General features: G+C 47.7%; 1 protein-coding gene across 4 annotated transcripts in view; it reads left to right on the top strand.

The window, feature by feature from the left end:
- TPR (translocated promoter region, nuclear basket protein) overlaps positions 1 to 23,355 on the top strand; it is a 2,097,972-nt gene that overhangs the window by 546,655 nt on the left and 1,527,962 nt on the right. The gene's annotated exons all lie outside the window — the stretch shown is intronic.

Genomic DNA, 23,355 nt, shown 5'->3' with positions numbered 1-23,355 from the left:
CCATGTAGACCTTCGAACAGTCCAACTTGACATAAACCCGTTGTTCAGATTGATTTCTAGAACCTAGCCTGATTGACCGATTTTAGGAGGCCTCCCTAGTTATGGTGAACAGGGAGCTCAGAGTTTAGCCACAACTCAATCAAGGTAGCAATAGAGAGCAGTCCAGGCTTAATCTGAAGAGATTTTGAGTGATATCAGCTGCCCTCAATGAGTCCACATATAGCGCACAATAATTCAGGTTAGGCAGGCAGTTATAAAAATATTTATTTAGGACTTTAGAACGCTGAAAAATCAAACTAGCAGGCAAGTGCTATCGCACGATACTATATAATACAAATATATACAATCCCCATTAGATTAACTTAATAGACCTCCTCAAATAACTCAACCAGGCATTTCAGATAAATTAATGCAGAAGCAATGCCAGTCACAAGCACATGTGCCTTTTCTTTAGTAGTCATAACCCTATGATGAAGGGGGGCCTTGTGCCCAAAAGTCACAGGTTCCAACATGATGATGTTCACAGGTACAAGTTCTTTAGATATGATGCAATGGCCTTGTGGCGGTGATTAGTTTCAAACTAATTCAAAATTCAGTAACCCTTTACTAGACAATGGGTACGTTCTCTTCTTTCTTACAGACCCAAGGCTAACCCAGTGGCAGGACTCAACCAAACGTGTGAAGGGGAGGATCCTCAAAGGAGTTAAGGCTAGTTGGGTCCCACAACTCCAAAGACTGAAGCACTGCAGAGGGTCTTTGGAGATTAGGCAGAGGAGCAGGGCTTCTCGTGCAGGACACTGGAGAGGTGAGCCACTTCAGGAGTAGTCTTTGGTCATCAACAGGCTGCTCTTATTTGAGGGATTCTTAGCTCCAGTGTACGTCTGCAGCTGTTTTTCAGAAGTCCACTTATCTAAAATCTGAGCTGGAAGCAAGTCCAAGCCCACTAATAGCATCTGCACTATTCAAACATCCAGGAGTGGACTAATCGTGGACAACTACTGGTTTCACATCTGCCCCAGTAACACTTTGACATCAGTGGTGTGGACTTGGACTAAACAGTCAGTCCCATTCCTGGGTCACATACACATTGGCCCACTAGCCTGCAAAAGTAGCAGATTTCCCATGCAAGTGCAGGGCCTTTTATTTTTTTTTCTAATTTGTATTTTATTGAAGCTTTAAACCACATCACATTTATATCAAACATTCCGGAGATCCTGGATTTCACTTGTGCCCGAGGATGTGAAACTTAGAAGAGTGAGGGTTAACCTCCAACCCCCCGTCCTTACTGCCAAACCCCCTTCCTTGGTACTTCTCGCACTTGTACACCTTCCACCGTTTTGTCCCCCAAGTACCCCATAACACATTGAGAATTAAAGCCATAAAGTCCATCATTTAGCCCCTCCTCTCGTTAGCACCTCAATGTGCAAACCCCACAAGATAAAATTCCCTCCTTGGAGGGAGCGAGGGTGGGGCACCCTCTTAATTGCCCATTCTTGTGCTCCATTTCCCAGGTGGATCCATCGTTGTCACTTCTCCACCCTCCCCTTGCAACTCTATATTATACTTGGGGGGGGGGGGGGGGGAGGGGGGTCTACGGGGCATGATTCATGTATTTCTCAATTAACTCTGCCCATTCCATCTCGCAGGGGCCTGCCAAGTCATGAAGGGCAGGGCCTTTTATAAGGACTTTCTGACCTGAGAGGGCAGAAAGACCAAACGACAAAAGAACAAGTGAAAATTCCGTGGCATGGCCTCTTTTGGGCACAATCCACTTTAAGTAGTAGCCATATGGGTAAACGAAAATGTGCACCCCCAAAAATAATGCAAAAACAGAACACATTTTACTGCTGCCACCAGCTTGACTTTAGGCACAAATTAAAGTAACCAAAAATTCCCTGTGTATAAATCTAGGGTGATACAAAAGTATCCCCATTGCACTGCAAGGCTATGGGCAATTTAAAAAAAATAAAATCATTAAAAAGGGAAACAAAGTTTCTCACTACTAATAGTCTGAGGGACGATCAGTTTCCCCATAATACATGAACATACGTTAAGGGAAGTGACACTGAAGGCTTTACTCCCCCTCCCCCACCAATCACGGTAGGATCAAACACTGAGCTCACAGAATGGTGTTCTATAGGAAACTATAGAGGGAAAGTTGTAAAGGGAAAATCTTTCCTAGCAGTCCACAAAGGATTTGCGTTCCAGTTTGTAAGACCATACAACTTACTGCTGGGAAGTACACATCCACAAAACATTACTTTCCAGCTGCAAGGAAGCTGGAACATGTATTTTCCAGGCTTCTGGATAACCCCAGCTGAAGCTAGTTGTGACTAGCTGAAAATGTGACACTAGCGCCAGCATCGGCTGTTAAAAGGCAAGGAGTTCAGGGGAATTACCACAAAGGCTCAATGATAAAAACAAGTATGTTCTCGAGTGCGAGCAAGTGTGGCAATTGTAATGAAGTTGGCTCAGTTTTTGTCTGTCTGCAGTAAGTCATGGGGCTAGGAAGAAAATTGCAAGATGCGATTTGTTGTGTCTTGACTGAGTTGTTCTCTTCAATCTCAAGTGATATTTACAATATGGGTGTATAGTTGGACTGTATCCTTCATCTTGTGTCCATGCCACTTTTGATGTCAAAGGAATGCCGCGTGCCAGACTGAGGTATCCAAAATAGGCTGGAGACTCTTTTTAAAGTGAAAAACTTCAGGGAGTGCAAAAAGGCATATTGGAAGACTGCTCAGTGCACACATGCCAACCCTCCCAACATATGTGGGAGACTCCTGATTGTTCTGTCAAAATGGTGCTTTTTATTTAGTGTATGTGTAAAATATCCTTAACCTCAATGCAGCTCAGTGGAGAAATTCTTCTCCTGCTTACTGTGACAAAATCTTCCTCCCAGGTGATTCACAATCTTGGCATGTATGCTAGTACCTTGATTGCACTCCTGCAAGGGCCTCACTGCTTTTACCAACTGCCCTTCAGAAGCTGATCTTTTTTTTTTTCTTTTGCCCGCTTTTTTTTGTTTGCCCCCTTTTCTTGTCCGATGCTTGTTCTCTGCTGGGACCTCTGTTCCTTGCCTTTTTTTCCTCCCTTCCCAGCCTCCAACATCTCCAAACCTCTGCTCTCCACTTTTTTCCTCCTAGTATAACCTTTTCATTCTCCTTCCTCCTCTGTCCAGCCTAAAATGCCAACCAAGTCTTGTTGGATAGACACGTGCTTCCAGCACTGTGGCACCCATGGCCATTCTAGTCCTCTCAGTAGATTAGTAAAAATTAACAAATCGGAGCTTCTGAAGATAGCTTTTTATGGAATTGGATTCCGATCTGTTCAGAGGGTAATTAAGTAACAGAATTTTGGGGCTTGTGAATGGTACTCTGTGTTTTGGCGTAGCAGATTTGGCAGAGCGCCCATTCAGGTATGCCAGGATAGCAATGCTTCCAGTAACAACCTAGTTCAGAAACCTATCTGTGCCGGTATGTTACTGTTTGCTCAAATACATTGTCATCTTAAGCACTAAAAATGCAGTGCTTTGAATTGGTCTATTTAAACTAAACTCTAGGAGCTCAGTACATATAACCTATAAGCGAACAACTCAAGGCCCAGAGATCGGTACTTGCAGCAGTTTAGAAAAATACTGTTGCAGAAAGGTGAAATAACCCATTAAGTACAGCCATAGGCAAACATGGGGTACTAAAAAAGTGCCTCTGTCCTAGGGGCCTTAGTAGGGGCTACCATAGGACCTTACATTCAGAGGGTTGCAGTGCCAGGAGAATTTAAGTTTGTCCCTGTCTACAACGCGGCCATATAGCTTTAAAACCATTGTAAAAAATAAAATGTGGGTCCCTAAGGTGGCTTCAGGGCACCCAAAACTGAATTTCTGCCTTAGCACTTCTCTAGAGAAGACTACTGGGGTAGTCCGACCAAAATGAGATGCTTTAAGGCCATTTTTGTACCACCCTTTTGCGGATGCTAAAACTAATCCTAGGGGGATGGCTAAAACACATGACAAAGGAAAGACAAATCTTACACCATGTATTGAGCACATAGTGTTTGATTCAAATACATTGTCATTTAAAGCCTGCATTTCTTAGTGCTTAGGATGACGACCTAATTAAGCAAACTAACATCACGATTCGGATAGGTTGTTGCTCAGTTTTATTACTGTTTGCAGTGCTGTCACGGCGTGGATACCTCACTGTGCCATGTTGGCTTTGGGCAACGGGGCATGCTTGAATGGGTGCTGCCCTGAAGGAAACTTTTCCACCACCAGTGGGTGCAGTGCTTCTCTATCCAATGCCACTACGTGTACTGTGCTGGACAGGACATCGGGGCAGTATATATGGAGGTACCGCACCCTGTTACCTCAATTCCTAGTAGAGAGCAGAGTGCATGAATAAAATAACCCTGCTTTTAGCTTATTCGTTAACAAAATTGTTAGGTCTCAAATTCGTCGCAATGCAGAATCCAACAAGGTCATTGGGGATTCAATCCCTAAGCTGATTGCGGGTGTGAGATGTCCGTGTTGGACTTGCACTGCATATCCTTTTGTCTTTTTGAAGGCCACGACGCGCAAGACTGCATGTCAAGCCAATCTATGCGCCCGAAGGCGCTTACAGAACATGAAGCAAAACTTTTCACCTTTCTTCACAAGGAGAACATTTAAAATCTGATCTGTTCGAGGTCCCACGGCATGGACCGCAGCACTGGGGAAAGGTCCCATGTCTGAAAAGGACAAAGCACCATAAGAGGTTGATTAGCTGGCGGTTCTTCGCAGCATCACTCATCTTAGATTTCCAGGAGCCACCACTCCAAGGAACACTGTGAGAAGGGACCCAGTAAGTTCCTTTTCCTACCAACCATCTACTCCAGAGCAGTGGGAGGCGTTCTGAATGAAGATGCGGGACAACTTCAAGTCCTCAGCGATCACAGCTTTGGCTCCAGCGCCCACAGCTGCTTTGATCTCGGTGCCAATCAAGCCGACTGATCCCACTGCCCTTGGTAGAGCTGGCAGGGAGTCTGCAATAAGAATCAAGATTGGGGCAGAGGGACACACCATTCTGTCTCCGGATGTCGGTCCGCTGACCTATGGTCCCGGTCCATCAGTGCTGATGATACCAGAGTCTCAATAGAGTTCCTCTTGCTCCCCGGAAAGGCAGACATGTCCCATTTGGAGGACATTTATGATGAAAAGGGATCCTGTTACTTTTGGGCTGGAGCCTTGCACCCCAGGGAAGTGAAACTGCCCAAAGGAGTTTAAATGGGAACTGGATGTGGTCATTGATAGAGGCAGCTGAGCACATCCTCCGAAGGGGAGATGCACGATGGGTTTAAAGCTCCATTTTAAAAAAAGTCAAGGAAGTCTCAATGATTGTGCAGACTGTGTTGCAAGGACAATGGCCACCAGCACTGTCCTGTGGCATTTTTCTTGGCTGAGGACATCTGGTTTTGCTGCAGACGTCCAAGAGAAACTTACGGACATGTCCTTTGATGGAATAAACCTTTTAGGCAGTAAGACAGTATCTCCAGAAATGTCAAGCCTCTAAGGTAACCACCAAGTTGCTTCAGAAATTTCAAGAATCTAAGGCGACCACCAAGTCTCTGGGGCTAGTGGTGCAACAATTTTTCACCCTTTCACCACCCACTTGTGCCCAGAGATGTAGAGGGCTAGCTTGCAGAGGCCACCAGACAGGCAAGGACAACATTCCCTCCTGCCCCCCCCCCTTACAGGAGTAAGGGCTGCAGTGCACCTGGAGGTGCCATCAACTGGGGGGGTCACTGAAGGAATGTTTTCTTGCATTGGATCCAGTAGAAGATTTCCAGGGGGTGCAAGGAATATTTTGCTCGGTTCCAGGCACGGAGTGCAACCCTTTTTAAAGAATTGCAGTAGGCACCAATGCAGATCTCTTCAGGGCACCTCACACTGGGGAAAGAGTTCCAGAGACGGTTAACGCACACTGGTGACAGGCGTCTTTCCAGTTGTGGTTGAAGTAATTCCAGAGCAGGAAGCTGGGAAGCTGAAACGTGGCAGGAAGGCCACTTCTGAGCGTGTGACCACCAAGGGTCTGGCGACAAATGCGTAACGGTGACTAGTCTACTGAGGTAGTCCACTGGAGAGATGGTCAGTCCACCAAGTGGGGAGTCCAAAATGGCAGCCGCAGCATAGAGACGTGTCTGAGTGTGTCCCCCGCCAGGCTGTGACAAAAATGTGCATAAAGCAGCAGGCTGCAGCAAACAATACCCATACCATCTCCCTGATATAATACTGAACAGGGACAGCTGGAGGCGAGCCGCGCAGTTCGGTGAAGGCATGGTTCGGAGAGGTTGCACCTCCCCCATAGACGCTGTGGCGGGAGGCGAGATTGAGGTCCGCGCAGCCGGAGGGGCAGGAAGCCTTGGCTGCTGGAGAAGGCGGTAGCCATCCCACCTGCAGCACTCTAGCCCCCACAGAGAGGTTTGGGCTGCGGAGCGGTGGGGCTCGAGTGGCGGCTGTAGCGGGGGATATGGGGCGGAGAAGACTGGAGCAACAGGAGTGAGGACGCAGCCCACAGCGCGAGCAGGCGCTAGTGCCCGGGTAGACTGGGGACACACCCCGCAGGGGACGCTCCGCGGATCGGGAGAGTTTGCCTAGAGGCTGACAGCAGTGGGCTCACTGCAGGAGCCGAGAGTGGGTTGGAGTGTGGGTGGTGTCCTCTCCGGCAGCGGTCCTGCATAGGAAGTAAAGGAAGGTGAGGAGTGGCGGGGGACCCCCAGCCGCCCAGAGTGACGCTGTCCGAACCACAATCTTGGGCAGGGGCGGCTGGGGGGCAGGACCCCTAAGAGGATCACAGGACGGTGCACCTACAAGGATGGGGGTTTGGCACAGACTTCATCAACCCCCCCCCCCCCACCCACCTTCCCCCACACTGCCAGAAGGAGACAACTAGGAGTTGGAGTTGAAAGGCAGCTCGAGGAAGACTGGTGGGGTGGAATGTCCCACCAGAGCTCGGGGCGTCTATCTCCCAGCATACTCTAATGCAGGGGTGGTGAATTGGCCCCAACACACAAATCCCCAGTATACGATCAGTGGTGGAGGGGAGGGGGGGAGCAGTGGAGTGGAGACCCAGTACAGTGTTGACCGGACAGTTGCCGACTACTGGACTGGAGAGGAAGCATAAGATCCCAGCAGGGAGCTGGGGGGAGAAGAGGACTAACCAGCAGCAAAAAGGAGCCCTAGGCCATAGCAGGGTAATTTGGAGAAGGGACTTCAGTGCAGGTATTGCAGCGAGTGGAAGGATTTGTGAGGCGCTGAGCCTGCCCTCGACTCACGCATGTCTAAGACCCGGGGGAAAGGAGGGGCTCCCCAGTCGTAATCCTCCACCAGGCAGGACTCGAACCTAGTACAAATGTGGGCCTCAGAGTCCACGACAAATCCAAAAGGGAAGGGACAGGAGGACATAAAGGCAGAGCAGCCTCCCCCACCTCAAGCACAGGCTTCGAAGGAGAATCTCCATATCTGGTTCAGGGAACTCCAGGAGAAGTTCATGACCACTGTGCAGTATCAATTTGGCACGCTGAGGCATGAGGTGAAGAAAGCGTTACAGGAGCTCAAGGCAGACGTGTCAAATTTGGAAGAACGGACGGACGCACTGGAGAGGATAGTTCAAAATGTTGAAGAGGAAGCGCAACAAAATGGGGAACTGCAAGAGCAGCTAGTGAGCCTAACCCACAATCTGCTATTGCAGTGTGAGGACTTGGAGAATCGCTCACGTCGGTCGAATATCCAGATTAAGAATATGGCTGAGACGGTGCAGGATAAAGCTCTCAAAACAGCTGTCCAAGAAGTCTTCAGAGATATCCTGGCTGATGTAGAGGAAGGGGTTCATAGGGTGGGACTGAGTAAGTCAGGCGAGCCAGGAGAGTGTCCCAGAGATGTGTTGGTGGCCCTCTCCTCGTATCCCCAAAAAGAAAGGATTCTCAGGAGGGCGTGTGGCATGAATCACATCCGGATGAACGATCTTGCCCTGGTAACGCTGCAGAAGAGAAGAATGGCACCAGGGATCAAGGAGCTGAATGCCAGGGAAATAAGATATAAGTGGACATTTCCATTTGGCCTCCCGTTTACATGGGACGAGAAACAGAAAAGGGTCCAAACGTGTGAGGAAGTTCTGCTGGTTATGGGTCTCCAAGAGGAGAGCTGCGTGGAGAACTCCCAACGGTCGGGGAAAGAGTGCCGCAGGAATCTGTCTGAATGGAAATTGATGCAGACCAGGAAATCCTACAAAAAGGTGGGAGGCGGGGTGCGTGGCCCGCTACTGACTGAAGAAATCTAGGAGGCCACGAGTTGAGAAGGGACCAAAATGGGTAAAGGAGAGGACCATGACAGCCCCCTGAATCAATGGTTGCAGCCCGGTGGAGGTCCACAGAGCTGTAATCCAAGGACGTATGAGGTAAATGTGGGGTTTAGGATCCCCTGCACAGTTTCACCTGAGTAAGCAGAGGTTCAGGAGCGAAGGGCGGCACGCCCTACCAACCATAGTCCCCTGGGCCCTCCTCGGGTCAGTTGTTGGTTATTCGGGAATGTTGGGGGGAGGGGGGAGGAGGGAAAGGAAGGAGGGCTCGTTATACAATGTTTGGGCGGATTATGGGAGGGGGTGGGGAAGAAAGGGAGGGGGGCCAGAGGGAGGTTCGGAGATGGCCGGGTGCAGGTGACAATATTCCACCAGTAAGCAGGGCTCATGGGTAAGCTACGACTCCTAACTTTTAATGTTAGGGGGCTGAATGCTCCTGTAAAAAGGAAGAAAGTGGAGGAATTGCTGAGAAGGGAGGGAGGAGACGTTATAATGTTGCAAGAGACTCGCGTAAGGCAGCGCCATCAGTACAAGCTATGCATAAAGGGATATAGTCTGATAGGGCTGTCCAATGCTCAAGACAAAAGGGCAAGAGTCCTGATAGCGGCCAACGAAAGTAGAAATGTCCACCTTCATGGGACTTTAACGGACAAGATGGGTCGGTATATATTCGCAAATGTCATGATAGAGGGGCTCCGCCTCACAATAGCGGCTTTCTATGCACCGAATATGGGGCAAGATGGCTTCCTGAGGGAGACACTTGGGGAAATTGGGGGGGGGGGGATTTGCGCGCGCACGCGCGAGGGGGGGGGGGGCGGGGGATCAGGGGGGGGAAGAAGACATGAACATGGCATGGCACCCGGTAATAGATAGGAGTTCGGGAGGCAGACAGGGGGCGATCTCAAAACGTCTCCGCCAACTGAGAACCACCTGACACTGGGAGATGTATTGGGAGTGCGTAATGATCAGCAGAGAGGATACACCCACTATTCGCATGTATACAACTCAATGTCGCGAATTGATTACTTTTGGGTTACGGTAGGCCTAATGGGGAAAGTTCAGAGCATGGAAGTTGGACTGATCTCGTTATCAGATCATGCCCCTCTGGCTAGACGTAAAGACCTCGAGCGGGAACAAGTCTCTGGGGATGGAAGCTCCCACATGAGGTACCCCAAGATCCAGTTATGGGGGAAGACATCCGGGGAAAGATTCAAGAGTTTTTGGCCATTAATGATACGGGAGAGGTAAAGCTGAGAATGGTGTGGGAGGCCCTAAAGGCGGTCATAAGGGGGCAGTGCATAGCCATGAAGGCAACAAAAAAAAAACTGGGAGATATTCAAGGGAATGCATAAAGAAACCAACGCTACCTTCAAGGAGGGCTCTGAGGCACGTGCAGGGGAAGTTAGACATGCCATGCACAAAAAAAGCAGAGGCGAGCCTCCTTTGTCTGAGACACTGGTATCTGGTATTTCACGAAAGCCAACAAGGCTGACAAGCTACAAGTGAGACAACTGTGCGCAAAGCAACAGAAGGTAACGATTAGGGAAATGCGCACCAAACAAGGGGAAGCTTACCAGTACCACTGAGATGGGAGAGGAGTTTAGAGCCTTCTACCGGGACTTGTATGCCACAGGGAATCCAAGTGGGGATGATCAAGATAGCTACTTAATTTCTCTCACAATACCGCATATAACTGAAAAGGAGAGGGAAGAATTGGACGGAGACATCGGGGAGGAAGAAGTGAGGTTAGCAATTAAGGGGCTACAATCGCGCAAAGCACTGGGGCCGGATGGCTTCACAGCAGCTTTTTATAAAAAATAGGTCCCATTCCTAACAAAACTGTACAACTCCTCTAAAGAGGAGGGAAATGTGACTCCAACTATGAATGAGGCGAAGGTCTTGGTCTTCTACAAAGCGGAAAAAGACCCGATGCATCCAGGGTCTTATCACCCAATTTCCCTGATAAATCAGGATGCGAAAATATACACAATTCTCGCCTCTAGATTATCCCTACTCCTCTCCAATCTGAGAAAGATCAGTCAGGTTTTATACCAGGCAGGCAGACTCACGACAACCTGAGGCGCATTGCGCATCTGGTGGAGAAGGTGGGTATCATGCACACCCCTGCAGTTCTAATGGTGGTCGATGCTGAAAAGGCATTTGATCGGGTGGAATGGTCAATCCTCTTCAGAACATTGAACGGATGGGATTTGAGGACAATTTTCGGAAGATGATTAGGGCAAATTGCAACTCCCCCGCGATTAGGATAGGCATTAATGGCGAGGTCACGGGTAGAGTGGAACTCTCTAGGGGAACTAAGCAGGGGCGCCCCCTCTCGCCCCTATTATATGCTATTTTTCTGGAGCCTCTGCTATGCAGGCTCAGGGAATCGAGGGCAATAGAGGGGATGGAAATGGCAGGTAAGCAACATAAGGTGGTCGCGTACGTGGATGATCTGTTGATCATCATAGCGGATCCGACCCACACTCTCCCAGAAGTGATAAAGGAGCTGGAATCCTTTGGGGCAATAGCGGGGCTAAATATTAATAGGAACAAATCAGAAATTCTCCCACTGGCTGGGGACTTAGGGGAGCTGAGGGGGGTGGCAGCATTACTGGGTCTTAGGTATGCAAATAAGGGGATCAAATACTTGGGCATTACTCTTACGAGCAGGGTGGACCAACTGTACGGGGGGGGGGACTTCCCAGACTTGTTAGGGGCAATCAAGCGGGACCTAGAGAGGTGGGATCCGCTGGCGATTTCATGGTGGGGGCAAGTCTCCTCGATAAAGATGACCATACTCCCGAAATTGTTATATTACTTCGATGCCATACCAATAAAGATCCCTGCGTCGTCCTTTAAGGTGCTAACTAAGGCAATTACACATTTATATGGAGAAAAGACACCAAGGGTATCAAGAGCTGTGTTAACGGCCCCAATAACGGAGGGGGGGTTGGCTCTCCCGCACATATCGGTATTACCAGGCAGTCCAGCTGTGGGTACTGAAGGAGTGGATGAGGGAGGAGCAACAGAAGGTTTGGGCCGAACAGAGCAGTAGCTAGAACACCTCTGGGGGAACTATTGTGGAAGGGTAAACCGCATAGACGCACAAACCTGCGAGTGAGCGCGGTTATCAAGGCTCCGATGGACATGTGGGACGAACTGGTAAGGAGTGGCGCAATCTCAAGTGCCGGGCCCCTTCACCCCCATGTTTGGGAATCCAGAGTTCACACCAGGTATGGAAGATGGCGCATATAGAAGCTGCGAAGTAGCATGGTGTACAAAAATTGGGGAAATGTAGGACCAAGAGGTGCTTCCGTTTGGAACCTGCATAGAGAGCCTGAAACTTGGGGAGCCAGATAGATTTAAATATGAACAACTCAAACACTGGTTGAACACCAACGATCAAACAGGCGGCGACAAGGGACCGCGCTCAGTTTGTGAAGTTTGCAATAACCAATTCGGGAACCAGGGAGTTGGTGTCAATCCTCTAGAAGTTCAACAACGGCTAGGGGGAAAGGGGTCAGTTAGACCTATATGGTGAAATGGGAGCGTACATTGGGGGAGCCCATTAGAAGTGAGCAATGGGAAGAACTTTGGGGTGAAATTCCAAGATTGACCCGATTGGTCCAGATGAGGGAGATGTGGGTCAAGGTGATGACAGTGGCACCTGACGCCGAAAAGGCTGAAGGGGGTGTTTCCACAGGGGTCCAATCGGTGCTGGAGAGTGTGGGGGCGAAGGTACGTGGAAGCATATTTGGTGGGAATGCAAGAAGATGCAGGGTTTCTGGGAGGAAATAAAGGCACAGATGCAGGGGATATTCCCGAATGTGGCTCGAATGGTAGAGCGGGTGTGGATGTGTGGCCTTAAAGACACAGCGGCCAAAGAGTTGTCCAAGTCGCATACGAGGTGCCTTATGGGTCTGCTAATAGCGGCCTGGGCAGCTATAGCCCAGAATTGGATGCATCCAGATCCCCGTTGGTTTTCAGCTGGTTGCAAAAGGTTTGGACACTAATCTCAATGGACACATTATCCCACACCCTGAAAGACGCTAGTGGCTTCTTCGTAAAAGAATGGGGAAAGTTGCTGGAATATCTACAATTGGACTACATGGAACAGGGGTGCCCACACAAAATAAGAATATTGGACTTGTTTAGGGCATGAGCGATCCCTAGAGGACTCCGAGGACATACCCCGGCAGGGGGAAGGGTTGGGTTTTTTTTTCTGTTGTCAGTTACTTCTGAAAATAATATAATTTTTCAAAAAAAAAAATACCATTGTACCATACCTCCCTGCGAGAACCCTCCGCTCATCTGAATCTGTTACAAGGAATAAGATCTAAAAGAACCGTAGGACTAGGAAGATCCTTTCGGAATAAAGCACCAATGTTCTGAAACACTCTACCTTCATCCATCAGAGGGATCTCTGACTTGAACTGTTTCAAGAAAACTCTAAAAAATTCTTCTGATAAAATTGCCCCCAGCTAAACTGATTTCTGAGACCTGACCGCTGTCTTGTCATTTTGTTTGTACCTTCGTGTCCATGTTACAGCGCCCTGATGCCTGCGGGCTTCGGTGCTATATAAATAAAACATGTTCAACAACCTCGAGTACTCGCTGAAGAATGCTGGAAGAGCTGGCGTGCTCACTTGCAATACCCTAAAGTGAACCAACTGTGGTTCCCAGCAGAGTGCCGGGAACACATCAATCTGCTATATCTGAGGGTGATCATGCTGGCCCTGTGCACTTTCTTCCCCACTGTGAAAGGGCAAGACTGTACTGGCTCTGACTATGATTTAGCCATGCATTACCTCAAGAGGGGTGGTATGGGCTCCTTGCCTGTATGCAGAGAAACAATGAGATTGGGGCAGTGGAAAACATTGTGTATCTGACTGCGACCCATCTGGCCGGCACAGAGAATACCCTAGTGGATTCACTGAGCTGGTAGTCATTTGCCTCCCACGTTTGGCAGCTCTGCCAGGGACGTCTGGCGAGTTTCTCCTTTTAGGGTACTCCCCAGGTGAACAGCTATGCTACCAGTGTAAACTTGGAAGTAGGAGTTCTGCTCCTGGGTATTTCCTCCACAGGGAGCTCTGGGGGTGCACTGATGTTAGAGTGAATCTTCGGCCTCCTTTATGCATTCTTGCCGATACCAGTCATTCCACTGGTTCTCAGGAGGCTGTGTCTGTTCAGGTCCACATTGATTCTGATCACTCTGGACATGTCAGTTAGGCAAAGTTTGTATGCAGTACCCTTTAGGACCACTACTGACAAATAGGTCTATGGGTGTAGGCAAAACCAAACTTTGGTATAAGTCTGTACTACAGTTTTGTGGTAGCGTTGCTGAGCAGCCAGGCTTATCTCGAGAGGGAATGTGAGCTGTAAGGATGTTACACAGAGGTCTATAATTACAAGTATTGAAATAGACATATTCTCAAGGTTTCTTGGTAACACTTATTTATTTCACAGTCAGTTAGAAAGCATTCACTAGAAGGAGGCAATTTATATTACACAAAAATATACTTCAATACTTCACAATATCAGTTTCTGAGGCATTTAAACTACTTTGAAGGAGGAGCAAAATGGCATTCAGAGCATTTGAAGGAGGCGCAAAAAGGCATAAGTCAATAAAACTAATAGTACAGTTACTCTTAAACAGTGCCAATAGTTTGTTCCCCAGAGGAGTTGATAGGCCAAAGTCAATGGGCTAACGTCTTGTATAGGATAAAGCAGTTCTGGAAGTTAAACGGAAAAATCCTTGCCAAACTTCTGAGTAGTTCATAAAAGAAAGGTTTGTATGTTGGGTCACAAGCTGACTAGGCCTGCAAATTGCCAAAGTTTCAAGCACTTTCGCAGTGAGAGGTAAACTCTCTCGTCGGCTTTTCACAGTACCTTACAATGAAGAAAAAGATGCAGCTGAAGACGTCCGTTCCTGCAGATCTCGCTGTTCCTGAGCCTCAGTCGTGGGGACAAGAGGGAGGATGTCGGGACTCTTGCCCTGGGACTGGTCAAAAAGCTGGCAAAGGCAAATCTTCAATTCCGGTAGCTGTAGTAAAGCACAAAAACTGGTGTCCTTCTCCCTGGCTTTTCTGTTTCCTGCAGCACTCTGGGGAAAATACAACCAGCTCCGAGAATGGTATCTTGGTGGCTTACAAGTTTATTGGTCCCACCAACTCAAAGGGAGAAGTCGTCCTTGAAGGGCTTCTGTCGAGATGAACTTGGCGATTCAGACCTGCAGCAGGGCTTCACCGGGCAAACCAACGGTCCAGGAGTTGCAGCAGCAGTCCTCTTCCAGCTCTTCGGTTCTTTCGTTCCAGTGGTCGACTCTGCCTTCCAAACCAAGAGACTTGCCTTTTAAACAGTTTTCCCTCATTCATTCCCGTCATGTCTGGGCATACCCGTCCCACTCTAAACCTTCCAGGCATCACCTCTTTGTTTTTGCTTTGTCACTCCGAGTGGGAAGGGTATGCCCAGATGTGGGTCCCGCGCCTGCTAGGCCTAGAGACCCAAGCTGCTCCTCACATGTTTGGGGATGCTTGTGGTCTTGTGCAGAAGGGACGTGACCTAGCAGTTCAGGCTGGACTGCCCCTTTTGGGATGGGGCCAAGCCTGATTTGCATATGGTCTTTCCCCTTCTGTAATGGCTTGGCAGGCGAAGAACGGTGGTCTGGAGGGTTGCCCATAGCAACGCCAGTGGTTTAGATTAATTCTAAACCTTCCAGCCATCACCTTTGTTTTTACATGAGTTTCTAGACCTAGCGGAAACTAAGTAATCCCTCCAGCACTCTATTGTAAGATCAGGTGTGCTGGGTCTAGGAATTTGAAAAGACTAGTAAAGTCAATTTCACTTTACTTTCTCTGGGTAATAGCTGATCCCAGAGAAGGTATTTAAACCTTGGGACAGCCTAAAAGGCTTCCCCTGGGTCACTGCACTGAGGGTGCTGTGCGACGCACATGAAAAGATGATGCCTATGGAGTTGTCTAAAACTCCATAACAAAGCAAACACGAGTGAAACACCCAGAATTAAAAGTTCAAAGTCCCAAAGTTTAGAACAAGAGCTGGATGGTTCCAAGGTGGGAGGAATTGGCACATTTATGAGCATTCTGCCTAACGCTGTCCATTTGCCCTCCCTGATCTTATGCAGACTGGGTCTGCTCTCCCAATTGTAAGGGCAGTTACTGAACCTCTGCAGCCTGAACCTTCATGCTTGGCTATATGCTATTATATAGACCCCCCACCCACCTTGGCTGTATGCCTGCCACTTTATCAATTGTATGCCTGCAGGTGGTGAAAGTTTGACTTGGTGCCAGGAGAGGGATATGGGCCATTTATCCTATCGTTTATTCCCTGTCTCAGATATTTTGCTGTGTGGCACTGTTATGTTACCTTCATTTGTAACACGCACGTTGACCCAAGGCCATCGTGGCGCGAAGGACACAAACGGCAGAGCTTACGGACCTAAAACAGTAATGTTTTCAGAAAATTATGGAATTGAAGATGGTTCTCCACCTGCTTACAAACAGGCAGATTATTCCAAATTCTGGCCGTCGCTACTGAAAATGCATGTCAACCCATTCCGATCCGCCGGAACTTGGGAATGTCCACTAGAAGTGCAGTTGCAGAGCGGAGGGCTCGAGCAGGCACATTGGGCTGGAACTTGTCATGATATTCTGCGCTTGGATGATAGAAAGCCTTGTGAAACATACACAGGGACTTAAACTTGATCCTTTTAGCCACCGGTAACCAGAGTAGGGAGGGAAGCACTGGGCTGATGTGACCCATAAGGGGTAGAAATGGCTACCCTAGCAGCTACATTTTGAAGGCGCTGCAGCCGATGGATAAGGCTGAGCCAAATACAGTGCATTGGCGTAGTCAATATGACTCACTAAAATCGCGGCTAGGTACAGAAGTACTACACAAAGTACACAGAGTCAAAAGTGCACTGATCTACATACAGCATTCACCTGGGTGAACATGGAGTTAGGCTGAAAGCTACACCCCCCAAGTTCTTGACCACCGCCACGGGAGGACAGTTACCGAAAGCAGTGGGCCAGAAAGAGGAAAGACCAGGAAACTGTCAGAGGCCACCACAAATATCTGTCTTGGTCCCATTTAATTTCAGCCAATTGTTTTTCATCCAGCCCCTCAAGGCCAGTAGGCACTCTGTCATGAACTGATGCTGAGACATCCTGCAGGAGTAAAACTGGCCCTCCAGACCCCCTAAGCCTGCCAGCCCAACAATGCTGTTACTATAAAACTATTGGACAGGCAAACCCAAGGGGAAAGAGGAATGGAGAAAACAACACAATCAGGAACTCCTACTGCTGGCACTTCAGTCTGTCTTCACTGGAATGTCTTTTGTTTTTCAGTAGAGATCCTAAAAATGAAAATGCAATCTTTTTAAATCTATTTTCTGAGTCTCTACACTTGACTCAAACTCTCTAAACAAAAACTTTTATTGTTACCTGTTGCCTAAGCTCGATTGCCATTAGGTTGTTTCCTTTTTTATCTTTATTGACTGTAGACTACAGTTAATGACTTTCTCCACAAAAATGTGTAATGTTGAATTCCTTTTAAAATCTTCTTCAATTTGTTTATCACATAACTTTCCTTCATCACCACTAAATCAAGTCCTTAAATATATACCCAGAAATAGATTTACTGTTACTGCTATTACTAATCTTTTCTTTATTGTGAAAACTCAGAGTATTCTTTTCTTAAAAAATCAATACCTGATGCTGTACTTGAGAATGGATTCATCCGATTAAGTCTTTAAAATCAAAAATTGGAAAAAAAAAACTTTCACTGAATTTCTAACATCAAAAGTATCTCGTACGAAGCGCAATGGAGAAAAACAAAAAACAAATGAAATCCAAAATGGGCGCGACGCACAAACTACGTTGTAGGGTCCTTTTCTCTAACCACATGCTCAACCACACTACAAAGTACGCGCTGACTGCTTACTCGCGTCTCGCGCCCGTAACAAAAGTTAACCGCAATTAGTAGCTAATAATGTCTTTTTATGTTAATAACACAGCAAATCAGTTCTGCACGCCTTGTTATTAAGCAAAATACACACAATATTGAATCCTTTGAAGAAAAAACTCTTGTACTTGTGTTTTCTTTAGAATGTTCATGTGTTTCAATTAAAAAATAAAATGTCTTACAATCAAAACCCAAAATTACAATATTTACAGTTCCAAGTTCAGCTCAGACTTAGTATTCACGAATCCTTTTATATAGTATACTGAAAATCCACAAGATCACTTTGTATCTTGAGGACTGGATAATCAGCTGCTCAGCAATCAGTCTCTTGGATATCTTATTCTGCTGCTGTCTTCTAAACTATTACTGGGCTATATATATATACTGGAATGGGGTAAACTATACATATAAAGTAGTCTACAACTTTTAAAATGAAAACTAACTTTATTTTACTGGAGCTAAAAATTGCATGACCTACTCGGAGGGAAACTTCAATGAAAGGCAGTTTAGAATCAAAATGAAGATTCTAAGTGACAACACAATGCTGACTGCAATAGTCTAAGCCAATCACTGTTGAAAAGGTGTTCTACCATCTTGGCTTGGGAGAATTACATCTTTCTAAATGCAGATCAGTTAAGGGAAGATAAACAAACTTTAATATGAAAACTGCTACACTCAAACCAGAATCTACCAAATACTTAAACCAACCTCCCAGTCTAGTTCTCCAGAAAGAATGCCTGAAACGCCCAAATCTCCTAGGGCCCTTGCAAATGTGAAGTACATAATGTGGGAACTTGACACTCACATAGCCGAGAAGATACCCCAGCCTGGTCAAGATCTAAACGGACCATAATCTGGGTGTCATCGGCATGTGTAGCACCGAAAGCTGTGCGAGCGAATGATATAAATCAATGGCTGAACATGGATGTTAATTAGTATAGCGGACAGAGCTGATTCCTGTGGGACTCCACAGAAAAGAGAAGAAAGAGGAACGGAATGGAAGTAAAGAAAGATTGTCCCCTCAGACAGGAAGGATGAGAACCATACCAGGACTGGAACGCTCAGACCTGCTGCCCCCATGCGGGACACCGAGGTGGGGTTGTCGATGTCAAAGGCTGCCGATAGATCAAGTAATATCAGGACCCCCATTCCACCCTGGTCAACAGGCATGGTAAGATCATCAACCAGACAGCAGTGCTGTTTCACTTCCTGGATGGAAACCCGAGTGAAAGGAGTAAGAAAGAGGACACTAATGATGAGATCGGAGATTCCACTAGTTTAATAAAGAGAATGAGTGAGATGGGACGATAGTTAGCAAAGACCGAAGTGTCCAGTGATAACCATTGCCTGCTTAAGATTGTGCGGGATGAAGCCAGATTGTCAACTGCCATAGTCACCCAGTGCATGATGGAAGGCATAATATCCCCAAGTGCCTTCAAAGGCACCGGGTCAGAGGGAGCTGGGAGCTGCCGACTGAAGTGATTAGCTGCTCTAGAAACCTCCTCCAATTAGAACTCGGGAAAGTTGAAAAAGTTGGTCCAGACTGGGGCAGGGTGGTGGGGGGGTCGGGCCTAAATGGCGTAGGGTTGGTGACTATAACATTAGTCTGGATAGGATCAGAGGTGCTGATGTCAGATTTCTTTGATCTTTGAGACAAAAAACTCAGTGAATCACATAATTGCTGAGTATGTTGAGCCGTGGGGGTAAAACAGGTGGAGGAAGAGAACAACTTAACCACAGTGAAAAGATCTTTAGATTGGTCAAGTGCTTATTCTACTTTGGATGTCTAATAGGTCTGTTTTGTGACATGGATAAGAGCATGGTAGACATGATTGAGCTGGTGATAGAGTAGTTTAGCATTACGGTCAAAGGGCACACGCCACCTATGCTCCGCCTGCCTCACTTTCAAATTGGCTGCTTTAAGCTCATCCGTGTACCCGGGTACAGAAGGATATAGCTTCGGCTGAGTGACTTTAAGGGGTGCCACCAAATTGGCAGCTGCCTCCAATGTCTTAGGAAAGATAGAGCCACTAGCATTGAGTTGCGGCATTCAAAATGAATAAAGTATCCATTCGAGAAAGATCAGCAGAATGTCAACTGCGTCTTATAACATAGCCAGGAGTGGCAGCAGGAGGACAAGGACAGGATAGTTTAAAAGGTATCAAAGTGATCAGTCCTTATTCCTTTTTCAGCTGAGCCACAGTAATTGGTTACTCGGCAGAAAAAAATAAGGTAAAGAACCCCACCCATATCGTGGGTAACTTGAGATACAAATTGGTAAAAGCCAAGCTCAGTAAAAGCCTCAAAGAATGAGGCTAGTGTAGGAATAAGAGGGGCATTGTATCTGATGTTAGTCTCCCAACATCACGATATTGCCAAACCTTACCGTAAGAGGCCAAGTTGAGGAAAGAAGCCAAGAATGCAGTATAGGGGCCAGGAGGGCGATATAAGATTTGAACATTTATGCAATAGGAGGCATGTACTGCCAGTTGTGAAAAGAACGCCTCCATACCCAAGTTGTGGGGTACAGGTACCACAGAAAATATAAATTTAGATTTCAAAATGATAACAATGCTGCCACCAGGATGGGGTGCAACTTGATCCATATGAAGAATCTTGTAGCAGGCAGTTAGTGCCTCCGAAAAGGTAGGCACCGAGATGTCGGCAAGTGAAGTTTCGTTCAGACACTGTTAGGCAGAAACCTGTGCAGTTCCCTTAGGGACCACTGCCAAAAGTTTAAGACTACAGGTGTTGGCAGTAAACCCAATTGATAGCAGTCCGCACCACCCAGATTTTCCTGGTAGCCGTGGCTGAGCAGTCACTTATCTCAAGAAGAGTTATGCAGTATATAGAGTATACACAATAGGGCTAGAAATACAGTAGTACAAGCAAACACTGACCAGAGCTTTGGTATAAAAGTATATAATTTATTTCAAAACACACTTGTAAAAATACACTGGCACTAATATGTCAAGCAAGTTCAAACACAGTCACTAGAAATATTTGCACCTCCCTAATTAATTATTTGACAAGTCTAGGTTAAGACACCACTTATTTAGCAAAGCAGAGGTGATCGTGTAACCATAGATGGCACTCCAATAATTTGTTTAAAAAGGGAGAGAAAAGGCAGAATAGGAAAATCACACAGGACCAACACTTTTAAAGAACCACAGCAAGTCAAGAAAGGCAGGGTCTACTGTATAGCAAAAAGTTCATAGGCCAGGCCCACTCTAGGAGAGAGCAAGGCGGAATGTGCCCAAGATCACACAGTGGAAATGCTCAGTCTTTGCAGGAAAGTCAAAAAGAGGTTCGATCAAATTAGAAAGGTAATGTTAACGGGTCCAAGATCACCCCAGGATAGAGAGTCAAGGGTTTACGGGACACCTTGGACAGTCTGTTGCAAGGGAGACCAGGCGGGACACAGTACCTGAAATGGTGAGGTAGCTCCAGCGGGGGTAGTTGTTCCTGGCAGCGGGTGCAAGTCGGGGGGTTCGTCCAGGGGAAGAGAAGATCTCGACGTGGAGGAAAGCTGGAGGTCGATGCACTGCCAGGGAAGAAACCAGCCGCAGTGTTTCCCGGTTAAAAGGTACTACCCTTTTATTCGCGGTAGTGGTGAAGCGTGGCTATCCGGCCGCCGGGGTGCTTGGCACGGGCGATTCGACCACGAGACGATCCAGGAAGGCGAAAAAGGAGAACTGGTTGGTCCCACCAGCTCAAAGGGAAGAAGACTCTCCTGGAAGATCTTCTCTGTCGTTGGGAAAGTGCTGAGTTTCGTACAGCAGGGCTCCGCCGGTGGTGTCGTCGTTGATGGCTCAGCTTCTCCCCTCTTTGGATTCTTTAGGTTCTGTGGCGACTTCTGAAGTTCCAGTCCCCAAAGCCCTGCTTTTATGCAGCAAAACCCCCATTCATCAGCTAGCTGTCAATCAAACATGCTAAGTGGTGAGCCGAGCGGCTCACCACTGGGCCAATCACACGAGTGCGACTTGAGTTGCCAAACCAACTCAGTCCAGGGTGCCTATTCCCCCCTCCCACACATCCTGTAGACCCAGACAGAGTGGCACCACTTTTGGAGGCTTCTGTGCAGAAGCCCGCCAAAAGTGGAACAAAGGGCGCGACTTGGGTTGGAGTTAGAGGCGAACACAAACGCCATTTTAAAATAGAGTCCTGGCAAAAAGACCCAACCAGGGAATAAATATTAAATAAATAACCCGGCGGTATCTTTAACATTGCACCAAAAAAGTGGTGCGTTTAAAATGAATGGGGAAAATCCCATAGGAAATATTCCTGTGGAATATTTCGCGTGGTAACCACTGCCACCAGCCAGAAACTCGACAAGGGGGGACTGGACAGTGCCCCCTTGGAAAACAGACCCAGGGGCAATCGAATTACCCCTACCAGTACTTCCACAATATGATGGTTTGTACTGGTTCTGTTCACAATTTTGGACTAGTAAAGTCAATGGTGACTTTACATGCCCTGGGAGACAGTAGTCAGTCCCAGGGTATGGAGTCTGTTTGGGGGTCACTTTGACACCCCTGTGTGACTGCACTGGGGATGCTGTGTAACACATATACCAAAAACACATGAAGCCCTATGGCGTTAGAGACCCCATAGCCCATAAAACACATTACATAGTCAAAGGACATTCTCAAATCATGCCTAAGAGTGGGAGAAAGAGTCTCACTCTTAGCAGGAGAAAAAATTAAACCCCAAAAATTCAGCAAAGCTGCTGGGGGACTCACTAGGTTTGGGGAATTAGCCTTAACAGAGAATTCTCCCTAACGCACTAAGTCCGGGCTGTCATCTTGCAGTAACTCAAAGATGGATGTGATGTGAGCCACCAAGGAACGCGTATTGAGTAGGTAAGTATTCAGAGCGAATTTCCCACCAGCGATCACCTCGGGGACAGGATGCGACATGTGTTGCGTCAAAATGAACACGAAATACTGTCGGAAGGGGCCAAATCCACAAGTGACTAATGCGTATGCCAGTGATGAGTAACAAAACCAAAGGAAAATGGAGGAGGCACCCCGATAACCCGGGTAGTGTCCTCCTCCTGTCCTCTCGCTTCCCCCACAGGTCGAAGGGGAGGCGCCGGCGTAAAGCGCGGCAGAAAGCAAAGCCCGCGAAGGGCTACAATGGAAGGAGGCGCAGTTACCCCCTTTATAGCGGGCGGGCTCCTTACTGAAGGCAGCTTCCTTCCAGCCTTGGCAGAAGGACGCCCACCCGTAAGGACCACGAAGAGGATTTCGTTTTCCCACCCATCCTACCATAGGGCAAGGAACAGACAAACCTGGTTGTCGACGTCTCAGGACGATGAGGCGATGTGGCGGTGTTTGGGCGACCAAACACAAGAGACAGACTCCGGATGAGCCAGGAGAAAGCTGGAAGGGTCTTTGCTCTTCTCAGACCAGCGCCCCTTGGGAGCCTAAGCGGCAAGGACGTCTGGGGGAACAACAAGGGCTCAGCTTCCCCCAAGGAAACGGCACTCTCCCCGCCCAGGAACACCTGCATGGGCAGGCGAGGCTCAGGCGGAAGGGTTTGGGAGAGTTGGGCCTTTACTGCACTTTGCGAAAGAAAGGGGGAAGCAGTCGCCGCATTTTCAGAATTATTTTCACTAATGTGTGCAGTGTGGTTTTTATGATGTTGTGGAAAATAAATCTGTGGCCGTTTTATGCCAAAAACAACTAATTCTACACATTTCTGGGGGGGGGGTGAGTGGAATGAGCAGTTTCTATGTAATGGGTCCAAATGGACAGATGCCCGAGTTATAGTAGATCACATTATTTCTGCCGTCGCGGCCCTGATGAGCACAGATGGATTAGATTTTGGCACGGAAGGCACCCTCCCGTTTTCTGTTGCACTTAAGGCGTGTACCTGGAAATAAACACACTGCTATAGCCGGGTCCCTCCTACTGCTAGACAGTGAAGAGTTACTTCCGTTCACTCTGTGCATGGTGGAGAGAAAAGGCCATTGCTACCAGGCACAAGCCCTGGAAGTTGTGGGATGGGAAGCCAGGCACATACCAGCTGGCGAGCC

This window comes from Ambystoma mexicanum, chromosome 1q (assembly GCF_040938575.1).
Source record: "Ambystoma mexicanum isolate Mex_15411 chromosome 1q, UKY_AmexF1_1, whole genome shotgun sequence".
NCBI lineage: Eukaryota > Metazoa > Chordata > Amphibia > Caudata > Ambystomatidae > Ambystoma > Ambystoma mexicanum.
This window is presented reverse-complemented; position numbering and strand designations above follow the sequence as displayed.